Source organism: Haplochromis burtoni, unplaced genomic scaffold, assembly GCF_018398535.1.
Source record: "Haplochromis burtoni strain Fernald_Lab_line unplaced genomic scaffold, NCSU_Asbu1 Contig_196, whole genome shotgun sequence".
NCBI lineage: Eukaryota > Metazoa > Chordata > Actinopteri > Cichliformes > Cichlidae > Haplochromis > Haplochromis burtoni.
The window spans coordinates 480,944-490,509 of NW_024582557.1; the positions used below are offsets into that span (position 1 = coordinate 480,944).

Here is a 9,566-nt window from a genome sequence, read left to right on the forward strand (position 1 = left end):
ATTGTGGACTACAAACTCCACCATCCACACAATACTGACAAATAGACTGTTAAACTGGGTAGCTCATACTCATATAGCCTAATTTCACAAATCACAGATTTTCACAGTCTCATGTTTAAAGGGAAAAACTAAACACATTTAACATTTCTTCTGTTTCTGGTTGCAGTGACTTTCATGCTATTACTTCATACAGTATTCCATGAGTTTTATAATCGCCTGAAGATTTGCAAATTATATTACTAGACTAAAAGTTCTTCTCATATTTTTAGCACAGAGTTCAGATCTGCTCTGAACTTTGCGAGGACATCTCCAAATTAGTATATTTCCAAGTGCTGTTATTTTCACCTGTGTAGCTTTTCCTGTGCTCTAAAGCTGCTGTCATTTGATCACGACATGCACCAGACACTGTCACGCTGCAAATGATCAGACAACCTTATGAGTAATTGAGTATTCAAAGCACTAAAAAATGAGTCATAACACTAGATATGATATTTATTTGATATGGAAATGTTTATACATATGCATCACAGCTTATTAATTATTCATATTGTCTTGTTTTTTTCTGCTTGTCTGTAATATACATTATGTATTCTCTCCCTTCGACAGACACATCTTTTGAAATGGGAAAAAAAGAGGTAAAAAAAGAAGAAAAGGAAGGATCATTTGGCATCTCTCACTTTGACTACAAAAGAGTGAACGAGGGAAAAACTTCATTATATTGGCGAGTGACAGGAAATGTGAAACACAGTGACAGAGGAAGAGAATGAGGACCTTTTTTCCCTCCCCACCTCAGTTTCATGTCTCTCTCTCTGCAAAACAGAAAAAAAGAAACTCTGTGGACCATACGATCTACAACACACACACATGCACTGACCCCATATCTCCCATGAACAGTGCCACCGACCATCAACTGTCATTTTTATTCAGCGTCGGACTCACTCCGTAATCACCCTGACAGACAATGCACTGCCACCATGTTGCTACAGTGCCGTAAGTGAAGAAACAGCAAGTTAATGCCTTTATCACCAGTGTCACTGTTCTTCCAGCATTTTAACATTAAAAACTTATATTGCATGGTTATTAACTTATTTTGACAATGATTAATATTTGCATAATGTCACATTTACTGTCCCTTTATTAAAGTCACAGTGGCATAGAACGACCACATGATTCACTTTAGATGATTTCTTACAGTTTTCCAAAAGCATGTCCAGGACTCAGACGTCAGAGAGTTCTGGAGCACAATCATTTCAAACATTTTCTGAATTTTTATAGTTGTATAAATTGGATAGTGCACCTCTTTCTGTTCCACCATATTTTATTAGGGAATGTTTTGATTTTTTCACATTCGTTTCAGCTAGAAAGGACACTGATATTAAACATTTTATGAAAAACTATAATCATCATTCATGAGATTACTACTACTACTACACTAAAAAATCAAGCTGCTGCTTAGATATTAATATATTTCTGATCTATACACATAAAAACATTCTAATGATAGCTCATTGTTTACTAAAAACTTTGATCTTCACATACAATTTGTGTATAATATAACAGTTTTGTGTTATGTTACAGCTACACTGTGTGACTGAACTGAACACTGAAGTTCATTGTCAGGGTTGCTGCTGAAATTTGACTTACAAGCAGGGTTCATGTAGTTGCGCAGTGTATAGGGCACCACACTGCAACAATAAAAAAAAAGAAAGTAAAGACTTTAGATGTTTTTATTTTTTTTTTAATTGGATCTTTTTCTTTTACATTAGCAGAACTCATGTAAACAATTTGCATTTAATTTACAATTAATTCCTAGTTTGTTTCAGCTTTTTAAAATTTGAAATGTGACACTTTTATGGCATGCTTAATATTTAAAGGTACAGTGTGTAAAATCTCACCACTAGATGTCAGTAGATTTCAGATTACAGTCGACTGAATTCTGTTTACTATAAAATTCAGTGTGCAAATGTAATCAAACAGTTCATCAGAAAATACGATTTTTAGGACACTCAAGCCTAACATTAGATGGCATAACATTAGCTTATAGATAGTACGGTCACATCTTTAATCTGGTGCCAATTAGTAACTGCGACAATATCAGGAATAAACGACCATGTGTATGCACATTTTCGTGTGTTAGAGCCCTGACTTCAATTCAAGAGATGAGGCTTGAGGTAAGGAGGTAGATATGTAGTCTTTCCCTCGTGTCTACCTCACCCCTTCTCAGATGATAAGACACTGGTACAATCTTTCATACCTTGAGTCTCCACAGCATACAAGTTCCCTTCTCGTCCACCTTTAGCATTCTACGTATGTGGCTAGCCTGTAGCCTCTAAAATACTTTATCAGGATCCATCAGTAATTGCATACTAGTCAATGTACATTTTTTTTCAGCATTGTTTTTTTCTATTAAATAGCCTCCAGAAATGACTCACAGACTATCAAACTGATATTACCTTAAAGTTTTAATTTTATTTTAATTATTTTTTTTTTAACTTAAAGTAAACTCATTGTGTTGTACTGTATACTGCTGTATGTTTAGTATTATGTAGCCCTGACTATTAGATCTGATTGCTTCTTTTACTTTTTGCAGAATCACTTTTCAAGACCTGAATTACCTCTATGTACAGCAAAACTGAATAAACCCAGGGTTTAAAAGCATCTAATTATTACGTTATACGTTATAATATTTGTTTAAAAAATCATTTTAGAATTCCACCTGTGCTTAATTACATTTTTTTGATGAACGATGCAAAAAAGGACAATGACTTGTTTGAAAAAAAATTTAATAAAATTATTCATGCAGAATTTGATCACTGAAGATAGACAATTAAAGATTCAGTTCCATTGTTCATTAATCATCTTTCATCCTCATGACTGTAAGCTTTTTTTTGAGAGCTCCAGTAGCGCCATCATTCCTGTTCTTAGTGCTTTACATATTTCAGCCACTGCATATGTCTTTTCAATCTATCAGCAAAGATCCAAAATATTCATTTGCTTTTTCACATGATTGTGTTCTCCTTGTTACTGTACAGTAACAGAAACTGACAGTTAAGGCCGCTGTTTTCTGCATAAAGGCACTGTGCAGTTTTTCTGACTGGGGTTTACTAGCTGAGGTCATCGTGGGGTTGTATGTGTGTGAGTGTGTGAGTGTGTGAGGGGGTTGGGGGTTGGGGGGTTGGACTGGCCACTGTCTTTTTATTTATTTTTGCTTCATTTCTGGCAGTAGGCTGCCATGCTAGTGTTATTGGGTCCCACAGGGAAATGTGTTCAGCATCAGTCACTGTGTGTTTGAGTATTTTTTTATTTGTTTATTTTTTATTTTTTGTTGTATGCGGCAATGTGTGCGTGTGTGTACCAACAGCACAGTAATCTGTAGGTGGGTCATCATTCTTAATGCAGTCTGTGTCATCAGTTCCCGTGACAACAGGGGGAATGATGCAGCCGATACATATGAAACAGGGTGCCATGCATAAACATGGACGCTGCAAGAGGAGGAGGGTGAGGGCAGCACGGGGGCGAGGTTATATGGGGGATGTGTGTGTGTGTGTGTGTGTGTGTGTGTGTGTGTGTGTGTGTGAGCACCATCATGCTCAGAGAAATGGCAGCGGTCCTCATTCACTCCTTGATAGAAAAAAATAAATAAATAAAGAGGACTGAGAACACTCAGTGTGTGTGTCTGTGTGTGTCTGTGTGTAGCTATTTAGCCATGACCAAGTGTAGGTAAAGGTGGTCACACAAAGACTAAATTAACACCTATGTGTTCACTTCAAAGACAAAAGGCATTAATCTTACACACTCACAAATACAGTTACAGAAATATATGGCAGATACTCTTGTCCATGAGCATCTGACCTGTAAAAACTGAGACCAGTGGAGTGAAAGTAACGGATTGCTGCATCGGTGTAATTTGAACAGACATACAAATCATAAATACATTTTGCATATACTGGCTTTAAATGGATGTCTCATATATTTTGTACAGTGCTTAACGCATTTACTAGATCGCACTTATTGTAAGGTTTATGCCCCAGCTGCGTTAAATGAAACAATCACTACAGCCACTGAGGAGGCTATGGTTTCCTGAGCGTTTGTGTGCATGCATGCATTTATGCATGGGTGTGTTGCATTTGGTTTTTAAACACGATATCTTCAAAAGCTTTGAATGAATTCTGGTACTATTAGCAATTTATTAAAACCTGGCTTACATCCACCATGGTTTTCAAGGTCAACTTAATGATTTATTGGTTGAAAATCGACAACACGTTGTACACGTGTACCGCAATGTTCCCTCTAATTTTTCATGTGTCTGAGCGAACACACAAACTCCCTGAGCGATCCCTTGGACCACTGTGAGCAACAGCAGACGTGTGCACTGTGGTCACGCCAGCATCGAATCCATCCAAGTTACATGGTTTATTAAAATAATCAAATTACAGCATTTATGTTAGACTACTTTTAATTAACTGCTTTAGCCCACTTACAATGAAAATTTAAAAAAAAATCTTGTTCATGACCTGTGTAGTATGTTAACACTATTGGAAGTAAAAATCTGGGCTGTCTCACGGGGGACAGGACCACTGCACTGTATTAAGGAGAAGATAAACGGGGACATGGATTGTGAGATTTTGGGCCAAAACGTCCTTCCCTCAGTCAGAGCATTGAAGATGGGTTCTGGCTGGGTCTTTCAACAAGACAAAGACCTGAAGCACTCAGCCAGGAAAACCAAGGAGTGGCTCCGTAAGAGGCATTTCAAGGTTCTGAAGTGGCCTCACTAGTCTCCAGACCTCAGTCCAATAGAAAATCTGTGGATGGAGTTAAAAGTCTGTGTTGGCCCAAAACATGACAGATCTACAGAAGATCTGTGTGGAGGAGTGGGTCAAAAGACCTTCTGCAATGTGTGCAAACCTTGGTGAAGAACTACAGGAACTGTTTGGCCGCTGTAATTGTTAACAAAGGCAATATTAATATAGTTTGACTCAAGTGTTCAAATACTTATTTTACAAAGAAATATACAAAAAACTTGTTATAAAATCATACAATGTGATTTCCGGAATTTTCTTTTAGATTATGTCTCTCACAGTGGACATGTAGCTATGATGAAAAGTTCAGACCCCTCCATGATTTCTAAGTGGGAGAACTCGCAAAATAGCAGGGTGTTCAAATACTTACTTTCCTCACTGTATGTATGTATGAATGTATGAATGTATGAATGAATGAATGAATGAATGAAAATAAAATATTTAAATTTTCGTTTGTTTTTTTTGTGCTAGAAAAATCTATCAATGACAATGAAGAAATATTAACTTCTGTGACTTCTGATTTGCCTCACTTCTCCGAGACTGCAGCTCAAGGTACATTTTCAATGCTGTACTCAAAGTTTGCCCAACATATCTTATGTAATGAGCTGGGATCTGTGAGTTAGTCCTGTTCAGAGACAAATCCAGTGAAATGTGCAGTAACGTATTTTAACAGCGCACATCACGTATGATAACGATGCTCTCTTGTTTCATTAATGCCACTTGCATCTCTGTTTTTCATATGCACAGATTAAAAAGATATGGAGAATTTTCAGACTTCTCTATTCAACATACTTGCTGATCTTAACATACACCTATTGTGAAGAACAATATTACTGACGCAGTCAGTCATTACACTCGGTCGATATGTTAAGTATGTTACCGATCACTACATGTGACACTAATGCTATACAATTTGTGCTACATAGTTTTCAGCAAATTGACTGTGCTATTTACATGCCAATCCTAACATGCAGACCTCTAATGCTTATTGACAGTCATGTTCACATATCAGCTTTATATAGGCCGTCATAGCACATGAATAATCTTGCTTGACATAATATACTCCAGTACTATTACCAGATAATTCACCGCAGTCTCATTCTTAATGCACCATGTAGATGGATAGCGTTGTTACCGGTTCGCTCCGGTAGCCATGAAACTGGCACCGGTTCTGACATAAACGGTAGTTAACCAACCGAAAAAAAGCATGCGCACATTTCGGGTGAGCTTCTATTTCTTCGGTGCTTTTTTTTTCCTTGAGCTGTGACATCACTTTGTATTTCTAAGCCAATCATTTTACGTTCGCTCCGAGGATAGTAGGACGAGGCCATGGTACTACGTTCTCATTAGAGCAAGAGCACAGTTCCATTCATACAATGCCTCAAGGCTCGAAAGTGCAGGTCAAAAGTCTGGCTGTACTTTCACAGCAAAATAGATGGCAGATTACTCGAGCGAGCCTCAATGTGGCTTTAAGTGCTTTTATGCCCGTAGTGATGGACTTGGTTCTGATACTGTCAAAGGAGGTAACACCAAATCCGATGAAACACCTGGCGAGCATAGCGTTTTTTTTAAAAGCCCAGAAATGCGCCGTATTTGATAGCTTGCTGCGAGACCTCACACCGAGCACATCTACTGCGGGTGGGTTGCCTGTTATGCAACATCCCCCAAAAACACGAAGAGGAGAGTCCTGGCCCCTAGCCCTGCCAGTGTAGCAGAAATGATGACGGATGATGGTGGCAGCAGCCGTTCTTCTCTGCGTGAGTAGCTAATTTACGTTGAGTAGGCTAACCACGTTATTACATTAATGCATGTAAGGTGAACTAGCAAACATCATCATAGCTACATGCGGCTGTCTTCTTGTTTGATGGCAGATACTCCCTTCACCCTGGCCAAAAAGGCTAAAATGACCAAAGAAAAAGTGGAAAACAGTTAAACATGAGAGGTTTTGGACAAAGTTTGTGTTTTTTCCATTGTTTAAGCACTGCTTCCAGCCAAGAGTGATACCATATATGCCCCATAGCTGCAGAAAAGGCTAACATTGTTATCTTTTTACAAAAAACAGCTGAACATGAGAGGTTTTTGGACCAATTTTGTGTTCTCCATTCTTTAAGCACCGGTTTGAGCACCGTTTAAGCACCGGCACCGTTTCAAAAGTACCGATTTGGCACCGGTATCGGATAAAACCTAAACGATACCCATCCCTATTGCCATGTGTATAGTTAGTATAATAGAACTGGCTGTCACTGTCCCCTCTGTGCCCATGGTGTTTGATTGGTAGGCAGAAAGCCTCTTTAAGCCCATACATTTATACTGTGCAATTTTTTTTTTTTTTTAGATGACCAGGGGAATGATGCCTGTGTGACTTCTGGTTCACCTCCTGTCCCTGACTCAGTTACTAAAGGTATGATATAAATCAGATGCCATGTCCATCACTAGGCACTATGTGCAGTCAACACCAACATCATGTGGTTAGACATTATATAACATATAAAGAAGCTGAATGTATTTTGTGTTTACCAAGCAGTGTGATGAACTATCATGTTAATGAAAACAATCAAACTTTAAATTTTATCAGGTCTACAGTCTATTTATTATCACACACAATTTGTTTAGACAAGTACCAGCTTGTTTTCACAGTTTTGAACACCATCTCTACCTACAAGTGCATCTCACATGATCTTTTTAAACTTCAAATTTGTTTTGTTTTATTGAACAGGTTTATGTGTTTCATCAAGGCGGTGTGTGAAGAGACCATGGTCTGAGGAGGAGATAGGAGCAGTGATGAAACATATGAAGCCTTTTATTGAAAATGGTATCACTGTCACCAACCAGCAGTGTCTGAAGTGCAAAGAAAAGGAACAACCCATCTTGGAGACGAGATCTATTCAAAACATTCGAGATTTTGTGCGCAACAGAGGACTGGCCTTTAAAAAAAATAAATAAATGTTAAACACTAAATGCACTTTTTGACAGTCTGAGCCTTTACCTTTCTGGGCCTGATTTCAAGGTTAGTGTTCTCCATTCAAAAAGTATGTAGTTGACTTCACTGTGCTCACAGGCAGTGTTTTGTTTTGATGTGTGGTTAGCCTGAGTCTTTTAATGCCAGGATTCACTTTTATTTTCCTTCAATAATTGTTACAATGCTGTCCTTTTAAGGAATTGATTATTGAGTTGGTTATATTAAATATAGTTCAGTAATTCAACAAATGTGTTGTGTGTTGATATAAGTCTTATGTATAAGTCATGGTGTCAGCCCGACTCACCCCTGGTGTGCAAAGGTGCTGTTTTATTGGTCAGCCACGCAGTGCCAGTTTCTTCAGGACAATGAAAAACTCTATAATACATAGTTTGTTCTAGTTGATGCAAGCATCTGTACGTGAAGGTCGACCGGTTCGATCCCTGGGCTCTCTGTCCTGGTCGTTGTGTCCTTGGGCAAGACACTTTACCCTACTTGCCTACTGGTGTTGGCCAGAGGGGCCGATGGCGCGATATGGCAGCCTCGCTTCTGTCAGTCTGCCCCAGGGCAGCTGTGGCTACAACTGTAGCTGCCTCCACCAGTGTATGATCGAGAGTGAATGAATAGTGGCATTGTAAAGCGCTTTGGGTGCCTAGAAAAGCGCTATATAAATCCAATCCATTATTATTATTATTATTATTATTATTATTATTATTATGCTTCTAGTTGTTTTAATGACACTTTGACCACCTGTTAGTAGATCACAACAGATATGATCTGTGGTGTTTTATGTAAGCTTGTATGTCAGATTGTAATGCTCATCAGAGAAAACCAAAATATAGTCTTTATATTATTTTTTAATTTATTCATCCATCCATCTTCAACCGCTTATCCGAGGCCGGGTCGCGGGGGCAGCAGCCTAAGCAAATTTATTCAATTTTACTATAATGATGTATCAGTCACAGTCTTATAATACACGTTCTTTTCTAAGAAGGTTATACTTAGTGCATGTGTGAGTATATGTACAGTGAACTGGCTTTACACACCATGTGTCCTTTTAAACCAGATTTACTCAGTGTGTGTGTGTACAGTAGACTGGCTTTACACACCATGTGTCCCTTCAGAACAGACTATACTTTGTGTATATGTATGATGACATCACTGACCTTGTACACCAGACTGTCCTTATAGACCGAGCTACAGAAAAGTCTCTACAAACCACCAGAATGTCTGAAAAAATAGCCTTTTTTATATCTCAGTCGAGCAAAGAAAATGTTTAAATTTTAAGTTGTGTATAGGTTTGCTGATTTTTTTCATGATTTTTGATATGCATATTGTAGCTCTAGCACCTCTGGAACCCGGTGTCCCCATAGCCCTATGTCCAGTCTGATTTGCCAAAAATTTCAGAAATTGTCCCTCTAACCCAAGAAACGGGTATGTGTGTGTGTGTGTGTGTGTGTGTGTGTGTGTGTGTGTGTGTGTGTGTGTGTGTGTGGCCATATGCGTCCAGTAAACCTGACGGAGTGTGACGTTGAGCTGTGTTTGATCTTAATCTTGATCCCCCATCCGCTGACGCTGTCACCATCCGTCACACACACACACACACACACACACACACAACACACACACACACACACACACACACACACACACACACACACACACATACATATAAACTCATATCAGGAGGAGGAGCTAGTGACAGCACACTGAGGGAGGGCTGATGAATAATAAACAGGAATAGAGACCAGATACACGTGCACACACACACACATACACACACACGACATCACACACACACACACACACAC

General features: G+C 38.7%; 1 long non-coding RNA gene across 11 annotated transcripts in view; it reads left to right on the forward strand.

Annotated features, from left to right (window-relative positions):
* The window catches only part of LOC102302168, a 445,058-nt gene that overhangs the window by 249,727 nt on the left and 185,765 nt on the right, over nucleotides 1-9,566 (forward strand). The gene's annotated exons all lie outside the window — the stretch shown is intronic.